The sequence below is a fragment of the Pan troglodytes genome, chromosome 4 (genome assembly GCF_028858775.2).
Source record: "Pan troglodytes isolate AG18354 chromosome 4, NHGRI_mPanTro3-v2.0_pri, whole genome shotgun sequence".
Lineage (NCBI taxonomy): Eukaryota > Metazoa > Chordata > Mammalia > Primates > Hominidae > Pan > Pan troglodytes.
Window position 1 is genome coordinate 102505142 of NC_072402.2, and position 20244 is coordinate 102525385.

Sequence of the window (20244 nt, forward strand, 5' to 3'; positions counted from 1 at the left end):
CTCAAAATGTATGTTTTTTATTGAACAAATCATGTCCATGTTATTTAGATTTACTCCTAATTAATTAATGTTTTAGTGCGATTGCAAATAATATTTTTAACATTTCAATATCCAACTGTTTATTGCTAGTATATTTAAAGATAACAGATTTTGTGGGTTAACCTTGTTTTCTGTAACCTGTCAAACTCATTAATTTTGGTAAATTATTTGGAACTTTCTATGTAGACAGTCATTGCCTCTGAGTAAAGACAGTTTTATTTCCTACTTTCCAATTTTATTACTTGTGTTTTCTTCCTTGTCTTATAGCACTGGCATGTATGCTGTAGGATAAGAGTTGTGAAAGTGGACATTTTTCTTTTGATGCTACTCATAAAAAAAAACCAATTAGTGTTAAACAATAGAATATGATGTTAGCTGCAGTTATTAATATCCTTTTTAAGATTGAAAATTTTAACTTTCATTCATAGCTTGAGGAGAGATTTTGTCATAAATGTATACTGAATTTTGTCAAATGTTTTTCAGGCATGTATTAAATGAAAAGAAAAAGTTTTTTTCTTTATTTTTTAAAACATTTGTATAGCTGGGCATAGTGGCTCACACATGTGATCCTAGCCACTGGGAAGGCTGAGACAGGAGAATTGCTTGAGGCCAGGAGATTGAGACCAGCCTGGGCAATACAGAAAGAACTTGTCTCTAAAAAAGTGTTTAAAAATTAGCCTGGTGTGATGATGCATGCCTGTAGTACAGGTGCTCAGGTGGGAGGATTACTTGAGCCCAAATTTGAGGCTGCAGTGTACTATGCTTGCACCACTGCAATCTCACCTGAGTGACAGAATGAGACCCTTCCTCTTAAAAAATTGAATAAATGAAATAAAAATTTTTGTATAAGTGAATTATACTGATTGATATTTGAATGTTATATTAATCTTGTATTTCCAGAATAAACCTCACTTACTTATATTACTAATTTAAATATGCTGGATTAATTTGCCAGTAATTTTAAAGGATTTTTACATCTATGTTTATGAGTGATATCAGTCTGTAGTTTTCTTTTCTTATAATATCATTGTCTAGTTTTGGTATCACTGTAATACTGGCCAAATAAAGAGTTAGCAGGACTCTGTCTTCTATTTTTTATAAGTTTTTTTGTAGGATTGATATTTTCCCTTTAATATTGTGTAGAATTAATTGGTGAAGCCATTTGAATCAGTTTTTCTAGTTGAAAGTTTTAACTATTAATGCAATGTCTTAATAGATATAGGAGTATTTGTTTGGACTATTTCTTCCTGAGTAAGCATTGGTTATTTATGTCTTTCAACATTTAGAAAAAATTTCTGTCATTAAACTTATTGGCATAAACCACTAAGTTACAGAATACCCTGTTCTATGAGAACAGCTAACTGATACAGCCATTTATTTATTCATCAATTTATCAATAATCCTTCCGTAGAAAGAAAAAAAAAAGAGGGGCATGCTTGCTATTTAGCAAGGTTAGGAAGGTATCACAAAAATGTGACCAGGGTCAAAAAACGTAAATTGAAATTGTGCAGATGTGGAATAAGCATTGAGAGGCTCTCTAAACAATAATGACATATTTTATATACTTATATGTTTATATATATAAATCATTAGATTTGTTGAAGTCTAGACATAATATAATAAATATATTTTATATGTTTACATAATATAAAGATATAAAATGTCTAAACTTCTTGAACAAATCTAATGATTTTCCCTGACTTTTCCCTCTCTAGCTACACTGACCTCTTGGCCATTAATATCTCATGCTTCACATATTTCCACTTTGGAGTCTCCATACCCACTTATCCCATTGCCTAAAATCTCATTTAGAATAAACCTTAAATGTTAACTCTCCAGAGAGAGCTTCCCTAGCCATGCTGTCTAAAAGTATGTTTCACTATGTTCTCCTATTTTCTAACCCTTTCTAATTCTCTTATAGCGTTATATGACATTGTACTATATTTATTTTATATGTATAATAAAATATGTATGTAACATATTGAAGAATAGTTTTAGTAGTAATTAAAGTGAATCATTGATAGTTGGAACATTTGATAACATTATCAGGCAGAAGTTAATTTATATAACAATGCATGTTTCACATACATGTTTCTGACAAAGGATTCTTTCCGTGCTGTTTCAACAGCTGGAAATCTCCACACCTGGTGGCACCACTGCCTGTGCTTTCCTGGAGCCCACTGGGCTCGCTCTGCCCACTCAGTCCAGCAGGCTGTGCTCAACTCGTGCCACCAGCCTGGATCCTGCACCCGCCGCAGATCTGCGCTCAGCCCGTGGCTGATCTGGGTGTGCTGCGACCACTTTCCGCCTTGGGAACCAGTGTCAGGATGAGGAGGACATGGCGGCACCTGGAAACTTAGAGATACCAGCAACCACGGAGCTCCCAAGAGAGTGTCACAGCTTCTGCTTGGGGAGTCCCGAGGTCTGAATGCCACAGTTTTCTCTTTCATTCCTGTCACTTGCAGCTTTGCGAATGGGGGTGTGTTATAATCCGTTTGTTCCTGCAGCCCGTGGCTTGGTGAACAGAGGCATGTTATAGCTCTGGCTCAGGGACTCCCAAGGTCTGGGCCCCCAAAATGGTCACAGCTCTTCACTCCCTAGTCCGGCGAACGGGAGCGTGTCACAGCTCTTTTCATTCATGCTGCCCACAACCTGGCAAGCTGGCCCAGAAAGTGTTAAAGCCCTCCAAGAAGAATGAAGCATGCAGACACTGAAGAGTAAGCAAGGCAGAGAAGAATATTGAGCTACAGAAAAGCTCTTGACAACAAGAAGGGACCCAAAATTGGTAGTCCTCTGTGTGATGGGGGCCTGAAAGTGGGTAGCCGTCTGTGTGGCTGAGTCCAGAGGTTTTTATAGGTTTGGAATGAAGAGGCATGGACCGTGGATAGCCTTGGAAAAGGCAATGTTCAATTGGTTAAAAAGCATCATTCAGAAAGAACCAATTGGGAAACAGTAGGCAAACAGGAACAAAAGTTCTCATTCTGATCATGGACTCTATCTAGAACTGGCAGCTCCGTTTTCAGGTTTTAAATTGTCTTTGGTGTGAAGGTCGGGTTTCACTGGGGACCTGCCCCTGTCTGCCTAAGAATTTGTCTGTCTCCTGCCACTATCATTCATATACTATCTTGCAACCTTCCTTTAGTATATATACTCCACAAAGGGAGGGACTTAATTTTGTTCACTGCTTTGTTTTGCTCTCTGCTATATCTCTAGCAGCTAGAACAGAACTCGATACATTAAAGGCACTCAATACATATTACTGAACAAATATGTAAAGGTATGGCAATCATCTTAGGAGCTGTAAATTGTTTTCTTATTTAGAATTATAAAAATCTGGCTTTGATACTCTTACTACTAATATTGAGCACATTACATAATTTTTTGATATTTTATTTTCTAATTCTAAAATTTAAATTTTTAATTTTTTATATAAATTAACTTCTGCCTAGTATGTTCAAATGTTCTATCAATGATTCACTTTTATTACTAATAAAACTGTTGTTCAATATGTTACATACTTCTACATTTATTACACTAATTTAAATTTTAACTTTTTGTATATTTGTACATTTTCTTGAACACAGAAACTGAATTGAGGGGAATCAGTCATATTTTTAATTAGCCACATCAGTTCAATGGATCAAATTCTCTCTCCTCACATCATCTTTAATGAAGAGATCTCAGACATTTGACTGGGCTCTGATACTTTTTCTGATCCTCTCCCTCTTCACATCCTTTACCCTCAAGTAGGCCTCAGTGTCTGTTGTTCTCCTCTTTGTGTCCATGTGTTCTTCTCATTTAGCTCCTGTTTATCAGCGAGAACATGCAGTATTTCCATTTCTGTTTCTGTATTAGTTTGCTAAGGATAATGGCCTCCAACTCTGTCCACGTGAAAACTGATGAGATTGTCCAGGCATTCAACTTGGTGTGTGTGTGTGTATTTTTTTCCAGCTGTCAAAATTTGACTGCCCAGATTAAGATCTCTTCTCGTATAGACCATATTTCCCATTTCCACTTGTCATCAACCTTTATGTCTGCTCAAGAATCATAAGCTTTCTTTTATCCCAAACTGGAGCCCTTCCCTCTAAGCTTCCTCTTTGGTCTCAGAAATCTTTAAGCCCCTGACTCTACAATTGCTTCCTTTTCTTTAGGTTATAGAGAGGGATAGGAGAACTTTATGCTGAAAAAAATGGACCAGGAAAGGACATCTATCATGGTTGTAAGGATGTAGACACAGAGAGGTAACTTATATTGTCTCCTGCCTTGACATCAGGTAAAACTAATAGAAAAAAAAAAAAAAAAAAACACATTTATTTTTACTCTGATATTAGAAATATCAGTATTCACATACTCTGTTTATTTAAAAAACTTTTATATTAGGTTCAGGAGTAGGTGTACTGGCTTGTTATATAGGTAAATTCATGTCACAAGTGTTTGCTATACAGATTATTTTTTCACCCAGGTACTAAACCTAGTACTCAATAGTTACTTTTTCTGATCCTCTGTATCTTCCCACCCTTTACCCTCAAGTAGGCCTCAGTGTCTGTTGTTTTCCTCTTTGTGTCCATGTGTTCTCCTCATTTAGCTCCTACTTATCAGTGAGAACATGCAGTATTTGGATTTCTGTCTCTGCATTAGTTTGCTAAGTATAATGGCCTCCAGCTCCATCCATGTTCCTGCAAAGGACATCATCTCATTCTTTTTTACGGCTGCATAGAATATATGCTTTATGTATTTCATATTTGTAACTTTGTCAAGTAATATATTCTGTGTAGAATAAGTTCTTGATAAGTTTTGACGATAATGATAAAAATTAAAATAATATAGTTTACTTCTAAAATTAAAATAATATAGTTTATTCTTAAGGTGGTTGCTTGCCTTTTTATTTACATAGGCTTAATGTTGTTCTTTCTTCTTATAACTCTAATTCCATTTTTTCCTGTTATATTTAACGTTTTACCATCTATTCATAACCTCCCTTTTTCTTATTCTCATCTCCACAGTTAAAGATGTAGGATTTTAAAATTGTATGTTTATGTGCATTTATTTGGATTAATAGCATCTTTAAAAATGGTATTTCTCTTATCTCTGATTGTCTTTTCAGAATTCATCCATGTAATGTATTCACCATAGAAAGTACTTTATACGCCCTCTCTAGTTAGACCCACCCAGCACCCTTGAGGAGAGCAGAATGGTACTATTCTCATCTGACTGTTGACAAAGCAGGAAAGTTAAGAAATACATGTTCATACAGATTGGGGTTGCAGCGATAGAATTCAGGCCTCCTGCCCCTACTTTTCAGTGGTATCCCTATTATATCAAGGAGTTCCTCTTGAATTATACTGCAAAGTTTCCCAGTATTATATTGTCAGGAGCTGTGTAAAAGAAGCTAGTCACTAAAGAGCACATACGTTAGGGTTTTGTTTGAAATCTATAAAAATTCTAGAAAAGGCAGAACTATAATTTGCTTACTGGTAGATCACTGGGTGTGCCTAGCTGCAGAGGTTGGATCAGAGATTGGCTGGAAGGGGCAGAGGGGACTTTTTGAAGTGGTGGTTGTGTTCTAAACTTTGACTGTGGTAATAAGTCAACTTTCCTCAAAAACACTGGGCCATACACTTAAAATGAATAAAAAATTTGGATGTTTACTATAGCTCAATAGAGCTTAAAAGATAAATATTTTCAGGAGGCTGTTACTTATGTATCAAGAATATAAATATAGGATATTGTTTAATATATTCAATTTATTGCTCACTGTGGTTAATCAATTAACATTTTCTTTTCTTTCCCTTTAGATTCCCTGGTAACTGATTTACGGCTGGGCAGGTGGTTATAAGTGCAGAGCTATGTGTTTTTCTCCCATCTGATCTGATGCACTAATCACTAGGGTACTGCTGTGTTATATGGAACATGCAATGAGGTCATATTTCTGCCTGGTAGAGAGTAAATAGCAAACAGAAAAAATAGCTGGCATTTGATGTCTAATCCTTAAGATTAGTTTACTACATAAGGAAAAAAGGCCAAATATATCTATTTCATCACAAAAGAATTTGACAAAAACTTTTGGTTGACAAATTTCTGTATGTCTAGTTATATTCATTTGAAAATTGGAAAGCCAGGGTACATTTGACAGTGGGTTGAAACAATGTGAAACAAAAAGATTGTAAAAGAAGGTAAATGAAGCATGCATAAGCTTAAGTTCTTTTTCATTGTTCCTCCTCAATCAAAGCCTTTAAATAACTTGTAACAAACATTTTCTCTCATCAAATACTATTTGGTCTTTGAAATTATTGTTGGTACTACTTAAAAAATTCTTATGAAAATGTATTAACATATAACAGAGAGAAAATAACACAATGAATCTTTATCAATCCAATATTCAGTTTCAACACAGTGAATATATTTTGCTCTAAGTCTATATCTACTCTTCATCCCATACCCAACCCTAGGTATTTCTTTAGTCCAATGTAGATAACATATTATTGCATTTACAGATCCTTCAGTATGTATCTGTAAGAAACTTTAAAAATAGTTATTTCCATATTTTTATTATTCCTAAGGTAGATAGCTATGATTCTTTAATGTTATAAGAAATGCAGTATTCACAAGTCCTCCAATATCTCATAGTATTTTTAAATTAGAGTCAGTTTGTTTGAATCAGGAGAGTATACACATTGCAGTAAATTGGTATAGTTTTATTTTATTTTTTTACAATTTATTCAATAAAGAAACTCATGGCATTGACTCTATATAATTTGGCATATTTAAGATTTTGCTAATTGATTTTGCTCATTGTGTATTGTAACCTTTTGTGACACTTAAGATGGTCTGCAGACCTCTTTATTTCCTGTGAAAAACTACAGTGTTAATCTAATAATTTATGTCCTACTTTTTAATAAGAACACTTCATAGGAGGAGTTGTAAGCTTTCAGCTGTGTCACATCAATGGATGATCATGTCTGGTTTTTATTCTCATTGTTATTACTGTGACTGATATAGTTTGTCATTTTACTTTTTTAGTATCAATATAAACTTATAGTGAAACCAATACCATTATTATTACTGAAATTATGATTACTGAAAACATTCGAAGATGTCCTTGTCTGACACTTCTTTATTTCCCATACCATTAAAAGAATTTTCATATTTATATGTATTTAAGTATGGCAAAATATATACAACATAAAATTTACCACTTTAACCATTTTTAAGTGTACAGAAAAATATAAAACATTTCATAATTTGCATGTCCTTATTGGTCAGGCATCATGCTAATCTCTGTATCATTCTAATTTTTGTATATGTGCTGCTAAAGCAACACCTTGCATTTCTTTTTGTCCTTAGGATGTATCTAAATTGTCTGTACTACAAAATTACTGTATTATAAAATCCTATTTAATGATTCTTGATGGACTTTAAACATTTTTGTTACAAATATGTTTCACTATTTTGTCATTTGTCATTGTTGATCATAATATTTATTTGTCATAGATATTTTTGACAAGTTACCTAACTAAAATTAACTCTTTTATTGCTTCTATATTGTGAGTCACAGGTAAGACTATTTTACCTACTTTTAGATTTATAGATGAATCCATACATGTTTCTTCTAATATTTGTATATGCAGTAAGAAAATAATTCTGTTTTCTTCATATAACTATGCCATTATCCCAATACCACTTATTATAAAGTACATATTTATTCACCGATTTCTGATGCAACCTTTATGATATACTAAATTTATATTTGCAAATGTGTCCATTTCCAGATGTGCTATTCTGGCCCATTCATGGTATAATATCTTACTGTCTTAATGATAGAGATACATAATACATTTCATATAGGACATGGCTGGCATATACCCTTTTCACAATTTTTATAATCACTCTATTCTTGTTTGTTTGTCCATTCACATGAGCTTTGCAATAAACTTTTCTAGCTCAAAAATGGTGTTTATATTGCAATTATATTACATTTACAAATTGAAATTTTTTATTAATATTCACATGAAAAATTGTTTTACAGTTTCCTCTTTTGTGCAATTTTTATCAGGTTTTATAATCAATGTTATATTCACCTCATTACAAGAATTTTTGAAGTTTGTTCCTTTTATTTATGCTTTAAAATTGTTGAAGTTGTAATAGGATTATCTTTAAAGTTCTTTAAAGTAATTCACTTGTGAAATCATTTGAAGCTTAAGTCAAATCATTTTACCATAATATGTGTTGGCTTTGGATGCCTGGGAAAAGTTTTTCAGAGGCATGGTATTCCTTTTCAATAGGAAGACATAATTCTTATCTTATTTCAGAAAAAAATTTATTAAATTGCAGTTAATATTTATTCTTAGCTCTCGCTTTTGTTTTCATTTTGTCTTTTAATACATGTATTAGAACTACTTTCCCTATCTTTTTTTCTTTCAATTCCTCCCTCATTTACCTCTTTCTTTATTTTTGCTTGATTTTAATTTCATTTTTTCTATTTTCTACTGCCTATTTCTTTTACCATATTATTTAGAATATGTATTAATTTTCATTTTCTATTTAGTTTTGTCTTCACTTTTGAAATTTATTTCTAAATCATTTCTCAACTCTGAGAGAGTTCAGAAGATCCTTACTGACATAATTTAAAATTTTTTTTTCTAGTTCTCATTTATTCTTTTTTCATAAATTAATTTCATTGCTTATTTTGAAATATTAAGCTAGTCTTCCCACCAAAAATAATGTTAAGTGGGAAGGTCATGTTATTTTGGTATGTCTTTGCTGTTTGAAAATAGTTTATTTTGCTCATAATTTTCTTTTTACCTGGATTGAGTTTGTATGGAATTCATCTACATCCTATTGTATTATAAATATTTACACGAGATGGGTTTTTTTTTAAGTATTTTTCAAATTAAATTACCCAGTATGCGAATCTGCCAGAATAACTTTCATAGCTTTATGACTCCAGAGCTTTCTATAGTGAAGCATCAACAAGTTAGTTCAAGTACTATTTGAGAACCTTCTTTTTTTCCCCCTTCTTCATTGTAATCAATATTTTCTGTCTCTCTTTCTATGTTTCTCTCTTCCTGTTAGAATTTTTTTCTTGCCGAATTTGTATTCTATTCCCAACAGTTTCTCTTTAGCATGGGCTTTCTCCTTGAAGAAACCTTCTCTGGCTGGTTGATTTCAAACTTCCATGACACCCAGACAATCTCAGCACTAACACTCTTGACTTCCCTCAAACCCACCTTGAAATGGAGAGAGCAAAGCCTCCTCTGCTGTTGTTTAGCTATTTTCCTCAGATTGTTCCATCTGACTTCTACTCCAGAGTGTCTTCTCTTGCTTTGTGAATGAATCATTTTTAGCAGTTTCTGGGTATACCAACATCAGAGCTGCCAGAAACTATTTTAACTTCTTTCTAGTTTCTCACATGCTGTTAATTATATACAAAGGTGTTGTTTATGTTGGTAGTTTGGCACAGATCAATGGAATTTGGAAATTTTTAATGCTACCTTTTTACCTACATTTATTCAAAATAATTTTGATGTTTTACTTATTTACTTGTTTCTTTGTTAACATATTATTCCTGGTGTCTATTTTCTTGGGAAACTCAGAAAGACTTTAACGCACTGCTGCTCCACAAACAGTATTTTTTTGGTTACTGTTTTTTTTATTAAAAAAGAAAACAAACAACCATTATTATTTTTCTCCTTTGGTCAGGCCTTTCTGAATCTAGTGAGAAAATATGCTTAATAATGGAAATAACTGTATCCAGAATTTATCCAGAGTTTCTGCATTAATTATGGTACTCTCATGAATGTGCTGTGTTTCCAAAATAAATCTTGAAATCTCAGTGATAAAACACAGTAAAAGAATGGTTTTTCAAACAACCCCATCAAAAAGTGGGTGAAGGACATGAACATACACTTCTCAAAAGAAGACATTTATGTGGCCAACACACATATTAAAAAAAGCTCATCATCATTGGTCATTAGAAAAATGTAAATCAAAATCACAATGAGATACCATCTCACACCAGTTGGAATGCCAATCATTAAAAATTTGGGAAACAACAGATGCTGGAGAGGATGTGGAGAAATAACACTTTTACACTGTTGGTGGTGTGTAAATTAGTTCAACCATTGTGGAAGACAGTGTAGCAGTTCCTCAAGGATATAGAACCAGTAATACCATTTGACCCAGCCATCCCATTACTGGGTATATACCCAAAGGATTATAAATCATTCTACTATAATGACATATGCACACATAAGTTTATTGCAGCACTATTCACAATAGTAAAGACTTGGAACCAACCCAAACGCCCATCAATGGTAGACTGGGTAAAGAAGATGTGGCACATATATACCATGGAATACTATGCAGCCATTAAAAAGGGATGAGTTCATGTCCTTTGCAGGGACATGGATGAAGCTGGAAACCATCATTCTTAGCAAACTAACACAGGATCAGAAAACCAAACATTGCATGTTCTCACTCATAAGTGGGAGTTGAACAATGACAACACGTGGACACAGGGAGGGGAACATCATGCACTGGGGCCTGTTGCGGGGTGGGGGGCTGGGGGAGGCATAGCATTAGGAGAAATGCCTAATGTAGTTGACAGGTTGATGAGTGCAACAAACCACCATGGAACGTGTATACCTATATCACAAACCTGCACATTCTGCACATGTATCCCAGAACTTACAGTATAATAAAAAAAATTTACAAACCCACAGAAAAGTAAAAATATATGACAAACCACTCTTTTGTACACCATCCATCTAGATGTACAAGTTGTTAACATGTTTCTAAAAAAAATCACTGAGTTGTATACTTTAAAATGATTAATTATATCTCAATTTAAAAAAAAAAAAGAATGGTTTTTATTCACATGTAGTCCAATGCTGCTTGGTTGATTTCTGCTAACTAGTGACTCAAGAATTTTCTTGTCATATCAAGAGCTTCAAAGGGAAGAGTTCTTATGAGAATTTTACAGAGACTTTTATTATATTATTTTTGCTCATATATTTTATTATATTATTTCTGCTCATATCTCTTTGCCAGGATTGGCACAAATCCCAAAGCAAGTATGTTAGTCTGTTCTCACACTGCTATTAAAAACATACCCGAAATTGGGTAACTTATAAAGGAAAGAGGTTTAATTGACTCACAGTTCCACGTGGCTGGGGAGGCCTCAGAATTATGGCGGAAGGTGAATAAGAAGCAAATTCACATCTTACATGGTAGCAGGCAAGAGAGCTTGTGCAGAGGCACTCCCATTTATAAAACCAGCAGATCTCGTGAGACTTAGTCACTACCACAAGAACAGTATGGGGAAAACTGCCCCCATGATTTAATTATCTCCACATGGCCCAGCCCTTGACATGTGAGGATTATTACAATTCAAGGTGAGATTTGGGTGGGGACACAGCCAAACCATATCAGCAAGAAATGAGAAAATATGGGTGATGTTTCATAAGCAATAAATACCTATACCATATTTTTTCCTCCTAGTTTGTAAATTTCACTTTCATTCCACGCACAGATTTGACTGCATTACATTTAGACAATATTCAACTTCTCTTCAAGGAAACATCTGTCCCATGAAATTTTGGAGTTACAAGAAAAGCACACCCCAGCACTGTCCATGCAGATGCTATTTTACTTATTCTATCCACTTAGTAACTAAGTAATAATAACAATAATAATGACAACAACAACAATAGAAAGCTTATGTAAACACTTCAAACAGGCACTGGGAAATTAATGCAGTTGAGAGTCCTTGAGAGAAGAGAAACACATAAAGTGAACTATCAGTCTTGCACTCTGGCTTTCTTTCTGTCTAGGAGCACTTCCAAAATCACAGTGCAGGTAAATAGAATTCAAACAGAAAATGGCAATATCACTGATATGGTTTGGCTGTGTCCCCGCCCAAATCTCAACTTGAATTGTATCTCCCAGAATTGCCACATGTTGTGGGAGGGACCCTGGGGAGGTAATTGAATCATGGAGGTCTTTCCCATGCTATTCTTATGATAGTAAGTCTCAGGAGATCTGATGGATTTATCAGGGGTTTCTGCTTATGCTTCTTCCTCATTTTTTCTTGCCACCACCATGTAAGAAGTGCTTTTTGCTGCCTGCCTTGATTCTGAGGCCTCCTCAGCCATGTGGAATTGTATGTCCAATTAAGCCTTTTTTTCTTCCCAGTCTAAGGTATGTCTTTATCAGCAGTGTGAAAATGGACTAACACCGTGAATAGGTACCAGGAGTGGGGGGTTGCTGAAAAGATACCTGATAATGTGGAAGCGACTTAGAACTAGGTAACAGGCAAAGGTTGGAACAGTTTCAAAGGTTCAGAAGAAGACCACAAAATGTGGGAAAATTTGGAACTTCCTAGGGACTTTTGGAATAGCTATGCCTAAACCATTGATAGTGATATGGACAATAAGGTCCAGGCTGAGGTGGTCTCAGATGGAGATGAAGAACTTCTTGAGAACTGGAGTGAAGGTGACTCTTGTTATGTTTTATTTAGCAAAGAGATTGACAGCATTTTGCCCCTGCCATAGAGATTTGTGGAATTCTGAACTTGAGAGAGGTGATTTAGGGTATGTGTCAGGAGAAATTTCTAAGCAGCAAAACAATCAAGAGGTGACTTGGGTTCTGTTAAAGGCATTCAGTTTTATAAGGGAAGAAGAGCATAAAAGTTTGGAAAATTTGCAACCTGACTGTGATAAAAAAGAAAAACCCATTTTCTGGGGATAAATTAAAGCCAGCTGCAGAAATTTGCATAAATATCAAGAAGCCTAATGTTAATCCCCAAGACCACTGGGAAAATGTCTCTAGGACCTGTCAGAGACCTTCATGGCAGCCCGTCCCATCACAGGCCCAGAGGCCCAGGAGGAAAAAGTGGTTTCATGGGCCAGGCCCAGGGTCCCCGTGCTGTGTGCAGCCTAAGGACTTTGTGCTCTTAGTCCCAGCTGCTCCAGCCATGGCTGAAAGGGGCCAACAGACAGCTCAGGCTGCAGCTTCAGAGGGTGGAAGCCCCACACTCAGGCACCTTCCATGTAGTGTTGAGCCTGCAGGTACAAAGAAGTCAAGAATTGAAGTTTGGGAACCTCCACTTAGATTTCTGAAGATTTATGTAAATGCCTGGATGCCCAGGCAAAAGTCTGCTACAGGGGTGGTGCCCTCATATAAAACCTCTGCTAGGGCAGTGCAGAAAGGAAATGTGGGATTGGAGCCCCCACACAGAGTCCCTACTGGGGCACTACCTAGTGGAGTTGTGAGAAGAAGGCCTACCCCAGAATGGTAGATCCACTGACAGCTTGCACTGTGCACCTGGAAAAGCTGCAGATATTTAATACCAGCCCATGAAAGCAGCTGGGAGGTAGGCTATACCCTCCAAATCACAGAGGCGGAGCTACCCAAAACCATGGGAACCCACCTCTTGCATCAATGTGACCTGGATGTGAGACATGGAGTCAAAGGAGATTGTTTTGGAGCTTTAAAATTTTGACTGCCCTGCTGAATTTTGGACTTGCATTGGCCCTGTAACCCCTTTGTTTTGGCCAATTTCTCCCATTTAAAATCACTGGATTCACCCATTACCTGTACCCTTATTGTATCTAGGATGTAACTAGCTTGCTTTTGTATTTAAAGGCTCATAGGCAGAAGGGACTTGCCTTGTGTCAGATGAGGCTTTGGACTGTGGACTTTTGGGTTAATGCTGAAATGAGTTAAGACTTCGGTGGACTGTTGGAAAGGCATGATTGGTTTTGAAATGTAAGGTCATGAGATTGAGAGAGGCCAGGGGCAGAATGTTATGGTTTGGCTGTTCCCCCACCTAAATCTCAACTTGAATTGTATCTCCCAGAATTCCCACGTGTTGTTGGAGGGACCCGTGGGGTGGTAATTGAATCATGGGGGCTGGTATTTCCCCTGCTATTTTCATGATAGTTAATAAGTGTCATGAGATCTGATGGGTTTATCAAGGGTTTCTGCATTTGCTTCTTCCTCATTTTTCTCTTGGCACTGTCATGTAAGAAGTGCCTTTCACCTCCTACCATAATGCCCCAGCCATGTGGAACTGTAAGTCCAATTAAACCTCTTTTTCTTCGCCATCTCGGATATGTCTTTATCAGTAGTGTGAAAACAGACTAATACAATCACTGGCTAGACAAAAATGAAATTGTATTCATTGCTGCCATTCTGACTTGAGTTTCAGGAGTCCAAGAGAAAATTGTTATGAAGAAGGAGCCACAAAACTCTATAAAATACTGTATATTTGGCTCACTAGTTTGGATGATGTTTGATAAGCAATAAATATGTCATATTCTTCTTTTCTAGTTACTTTCCTTCTAGTAGATGCAAAACTCTACAAAGATACTGGAATTCAAGCTCAGTAAAAAAATAAGCTATTTTAGTGAAACCCAGGGCTTCTGGTAAAAGGAAAACCATGCTGTAAAATGAAGAAAAAGATCCTAGGGTTAAGATCCATGCCCTACAAATATGCCTAGGAGATGTAGAAGGCAACATAATCCAGTGTCTCTACAATGCATCATACCCAATAGGTGAGATAAGATATAAAATCAACAGTCATATGACCTAATAGGAATGAATTATATGTAATAAAGAGATACAGTAGTCTGTAAACAGAGCAGGCCCAGAGATGATATAATTATTGTAGCTGTTCTATAAGGACTTCAAAACACGGATATTTATACACAGTAGAAAAAGAGAAAAGGGAAAACAATGGGGATTAAATAGATGGAGAATATTAATAGAATGTTTATATATTTTATATAAAGAGGAGTTAAGTGGGTCTCATCAATGTGATAAATAGTAGAACCATACATTGCCTAGAACATGCATTGAACTCAGAAATACAGTATTAGAAAAATACAGAAACTAAAACAGAGAGAGAAAAAAGAGTAGACACATAAAACACACAAAGCATAAGAGACATGCAGAACATGGTAAAAAAAAAATAGGCGGTGGGGGGTGGGGCGGGGGTGGGTTCTCAGAGGAGAATGCAGACAGTTAGAAAAAAAAAAAAGAAAACTGGAAAAAATCATGGTGAATGACTTCCCATGTCAGTTGAAAGATATTGCCAGAGAATTGAAGTAGGAAAAATACAAAGAAAAAAATACCTAGGTGTATTATAATCAAATAGCTGAAAATCAAAGACCAAGTGATGATATTAAAAGAAGCTGGAGGGGAAAAATGATGTATAACATTTAATGAAAAAGATATATAACTGAAAGCTGAGATCTTAATGGAAAATGGAAGTTAGGAAATAATAAAAGGATGACTAAACTAAATTCAATTAGCCCAGAAGCCTAGGAAAAACAATTTGTTGGATATCTTCCCTCTTACCCCCAACCAGCCACCCCCATGCGCCTGATCTCCATATGGAGTAGGGCAAGATAGGTTCAGAAAATATATGGGAAAACAAAAACATAAATTATCTGTATTGTAGGAAATAATAATGTTGGCAGGTGAAATAGTTACCTGGTGTTTTAGTCAAACAGATCACGGGTCAATAAATTTATATTTTTTTGTTTTTGAGACGAAGTCCAGCTCTGTTGCCCAGGCTGGAGTACAGTGGTGTGATCTCGGCTCACACAACCTCTGCCTCCTGGATTCAAATGATTCTCCTGCCTCAGCCTCCCCAGTAGCTGTGATTACAGGCACGCACCACTGCCACATGTTGTGGGAGGGACCCTGGGGAGGTAACTGAATCATGGAGGTCTTTCCCATGCTATTCTAGCACTCCCAAAGTGCTAGGATTACAGGCAAGAACCACTATGCCCAGCCAATTTCTATTGTTTTTAAGCCACCTAGAAAACTACCACATTGCCTTTATTCTCAATTCCTTCACTTATTTCTAATTTGTTATCCTTCATTGTACAACATGTATTTTAATAATACTTCTTGAATTGCACTTTTATTAAATGAGGCAAAATACCTTCATCTATGTACTCACTGTCTATTCTATAGTATAAAAACATAAGATGTAATTCATGTCATTCAGTAGCTTACTGTCTTATGTATGTTTTAAGATTCAATGAACAAAAGTTAGTGAAAAACAAGACGATAAACACCTACATTATAAATTACTCAGAGCAAATAGTATATCTGCCAAACACTATAAAAAATAAACATGAAAAGTGTCAATAAGTAGAATTTAAGATGAAGCTTAAAGAATGGATAGGAAGAATTTCAGCTTATGAAGGAGAGAAGATGGGTTTCAGCAAGGAAGCCGGTTGAGAAATGTTATAATAGGCAAGTACATTGTACACAGAATGACGATATGAACTCTAGAGAAAAGTCCATACTTGGGAGTAGTGGAAAATAGCCTTGTCTAAGTGGGAGATAAAAATAATGCAGAGAAATGAAAAAAAAAAAAAAAAAAAGAAAAGAAAAGAGAGAATAAAATTTAAATCTGCTTAGGAAGACAACTGGGAGCTGTTGTAGATTTTTTGAACACTAACAGAATGAAAGGACCTAAGGGACATTAATTCAGAGATCATGTGCAAGATAAATTAGAGTACAAGAAAGAAAGAAAACAGTCACAGAAAAGACTCAAGAGGAGAGTCTGACAGTTATTTTAGAAAACTGGTTAGAGAAGCCAGACATTCTATGTTAGGGGCCTAAATAAATGCCACTGACCTAGGAGGATCAGCTAAATTTTATGTGTTTTTCTTAAAATCCTGATTTCTCTATTGCAGTTTAATTTATCTCTTTCATCTCAGTTAGATTTCAAACATTGGCATCTATTTCAGGAAACTTTTCACTGATAATAAAAAATTTCTGCCTAACCTTGGAAGACTTTGCATAAACTTTGATTTCTAAAAGCACTTAACATCCTTGGCATATATTTATAATTCTCACTAGTAAGATTCAGTATTGAGAAAATGCCAAGTTTGAAATTTTCAGTTATATTATCTTTAATTTCCAAGCTGTATTAATTTTGCTGACTGTAGTAGCTTTCTTTTCACCTCATTATTGTGTCTTTTCTTGAGACTACTCTAGCTAGCAGGTATTTCTGAAATAGGTGAAATCTATGTTCTTATACTTTTCCTTTCAATTCTACCTTTCTCAACCAACATTTCTGTTTTAGAAAATGCACCCTCTTTATATACAGATTTCAAGGGTACCTCTTATGGCATAATTAATTTTGAGGACTCCTCGGCCTGATGCTTCTATTTAGATTGAAATTTATGGAAGTAATTTGAGATGTCACTCAAATGGCAATATCAGTATTATATGGCAATTCTTTTCTTTGAGCAACAACACTGAAAATCTATTATCTTTAATAAAGGAAATGATTGTTTTTTGAAGATATTTTTATTTTTAAATAAAAATTATAGAATATGTGTTTTTTTTCCATAAAATATAAGTTTCTAATGCACAATCCCTTGAGCCATTTATGCAGATTTAGCCCAGAAAAACAAAGCAGGGAACAGGCAAGTTTGAACTGACAGACACTGAATATCCCAAGTGTATTCATTTAGAGTCACTCAAATTTGCAGAATCATAATAATTGATCAGTATTGAGAAAAATGAGATGATTGAAGATTGTTTAGAACATTTTTTACAGATAAAACATTTTGGAGGTGGTTTGTTTTAAGATGTAAAATTCTGACAATTCCTTGAATCAGAGATAACTGGGGATTCATTCTTTTTAAAATCTCTATCTGCTGCTGCAAACTCAGTCTATGTAAATACTTACATATAAATAGTTACATGGCAACCTGTATTGCATTTTCATAGTAAATTCCTAGGTTAGTTATTTTCCACTAGTATGTACTATTCTTGCTAAAAATATTGTAAATGCTTCTAATACCATTTTTTTCAATGAAAACTTGGAACTAATTTTTAGCTGTATCAGTTTTATAAATATAAATTGTAATTAATAGAATTTAATGTAAATTAATATAAATTATATATTTAATTTTTTAACTTTCTACCTCTATAATAAAATAAAAAATTTATTTTAATTTTGTCAAGTTTCTCATGATTACTTTTTCACTGAAAGTGTATGTAAAACAACTCTTCTGTGTTAAATATGTATTTTCTTTGCACTTGATAATATTATCTATATCATAAACTATAGTGATGTTAAAATTTGAAAACATGTTTATTTACTAGAATATAACTCTTGAAGGCAGAGGATACACAATCTTTTATAGGAAATGGGTTCTAACACAATTTTACTTAGTAATCTGTACTTGGTAGGTGCTTAATAAATGTTTAAGTAAATGTATGAATTATTTATCTCGCATATTAATCATTTGTTATCCCTGAGTTTGTTTCAGTAGAGGAACATTGGCCTCTAGGCAATTAATTTCACTTTAAATTAATACATAGTTATTTCTGGACTTTACAAAATTAAACCAATTTAAAATTATCCCCTGGTAAAATAAATGCATTTGTTTCATAGGTTTTTATAAGAATATGTTTTCCTAGATGATCCATTGCGTGTACATTATAAAATTCTTGTTAAGAGCTGTGATTTATAATCACCTAATTTAGATTTTGGTTATCAATTCTGGATTTTTTTTCCGTAAAAAATATGACAGTAGTAGTTTTCTATAAAAAATATTACAATGGGATTATGATTCCAAATTACTGTGAAGACATTTTTTAAGCTTGGTTGATGTGGCTTATGATAACTTGATGGTATTTTGGATGAGTATATCTTGTTTTGATTCACAATGTATGAACATCGAGGGAATACTTCGAGAGAAAAAAGCCTTCATATGGTTTCTTGCCATAATGAACACTGAATAGTACCCACTTGACAAATTTTTACTTCAGTATTTATAGAAATAGCTAACTCAAACCAGTAATTCTTAGCCAGTGGAAGCATCATAATAGCGGGAGGAACTTTTGGAAAATACAATGAACTGCATTATGTAAGAAACGCTTATATAGAGTAGGAATGGCATTCTGCTGTGTGTCATTCAAAATTTGCCCAGGTGATTACTACATACAACCCCATTTCCTTAGTTCATTTTGTGCTGCTGTAACAGAATACCAGAGACTGGGTAATTTGTAAAGAACAGAAATTCATTTGCACAGTTCTGGAGGCTTGGCAGTGTAAAGTGGAGGGGCCCACATCTAGTGAGGACCTTCTTACTGTGTTATCCTTTGTCAACAGGCAGAAAGGCAAGAAAGCACATAGGAGAAAGAAGGAGGGGGGCTGAGCTTATCCTTTTATCAAGAACCATCTCTCTGGATAAGTAACCCACTCCTGAGATAAGACCATTATTCCATTCATGAAGGCAGAACCCTCATGACCGAATCACCTCTGAAAGGTACCACTTTTCAACAATGCTGCATTGGGGATTAATTTTACAACACATGAACTCATAGGACACATTCAAACATTAGCACCCATTATAAACACTGGATTATAGGCACACATGTTCACACTAGGGACACACATTTATTTTTCTGGACAAACTCCATATTCATATTAGTTTCCGTGTTTGTGTTTTGATACTCTGGAAATCAGGTCAATAAGCCTAATGATCAGTATATCTTGCTGATGGTGATAGTGAGTACTATTTTCTCAGTCTAAGTGTGGCTTTATTTATGACAAGTAAGGAAGAGCCTATTATTAATATTAGGAATATTAGTTAATATTAGGAAGTTAGGAATTTAGATATATTTATGTGTATACATATATATGTGCGTGTACACGTGTGTATGCGTGTATGCATAAACGTTTATAATGCCTTTTTATCCCAATGTCTCATTCTCCACTCCTTCTAAGAAATTTCACAATTGCCTTTCCTTCTGTACTCCTCTATTTCTAACCTCCTGAATTGATTCTTCATTTCAAGGAAGTCCATTCTTCTCAAAGGATGTTGAAAATCTTTCTCTTTAGAACTGCAATTGAGAAAATTAACTAATACTTACCAAGGGTGCCAAACCCAAAACCCCTTCCAAGTAGGTACTTAAGTTAATAATTATGCTTAGTGCAGATCGAGCAAGGCTTTGCACAGAATAACACACTAGGCGTTGTTACTTGGATCCAAGGCTGCCATCCTAGACACAGAAAAGTTCAGGATCCATTTGGGAATTTAATGTGAAATTTCTCCTCCACAGTAGCACATGTCACTAGCTAGTGACTAACCATTTTAACCACAACTTGCCTAATATAGCTAAAATCTGAGACAGGCATGTGGGAAAGAGGCAGGAGAGTGGTGC

General features: G+C 34.9%; 1 non-coding gene across 1 annotated transcript; it reads right to left on the minus strand.

Moving 5' to 3' along the window:
- Positions 1-7258: 7258 nt before the first annotated feature.
- Positions 7259-7360, minus strand: LOC112209309 (U6 spliceosomal RNA). Its single transcript, XR_002944053.3, has one exon. It is a non-coding gene; the product is annotated as a U6 spliceosomal RNA (small nuclear RNA).
- Positions 7361-20244: the final 12884 nt, after the last annotated feature.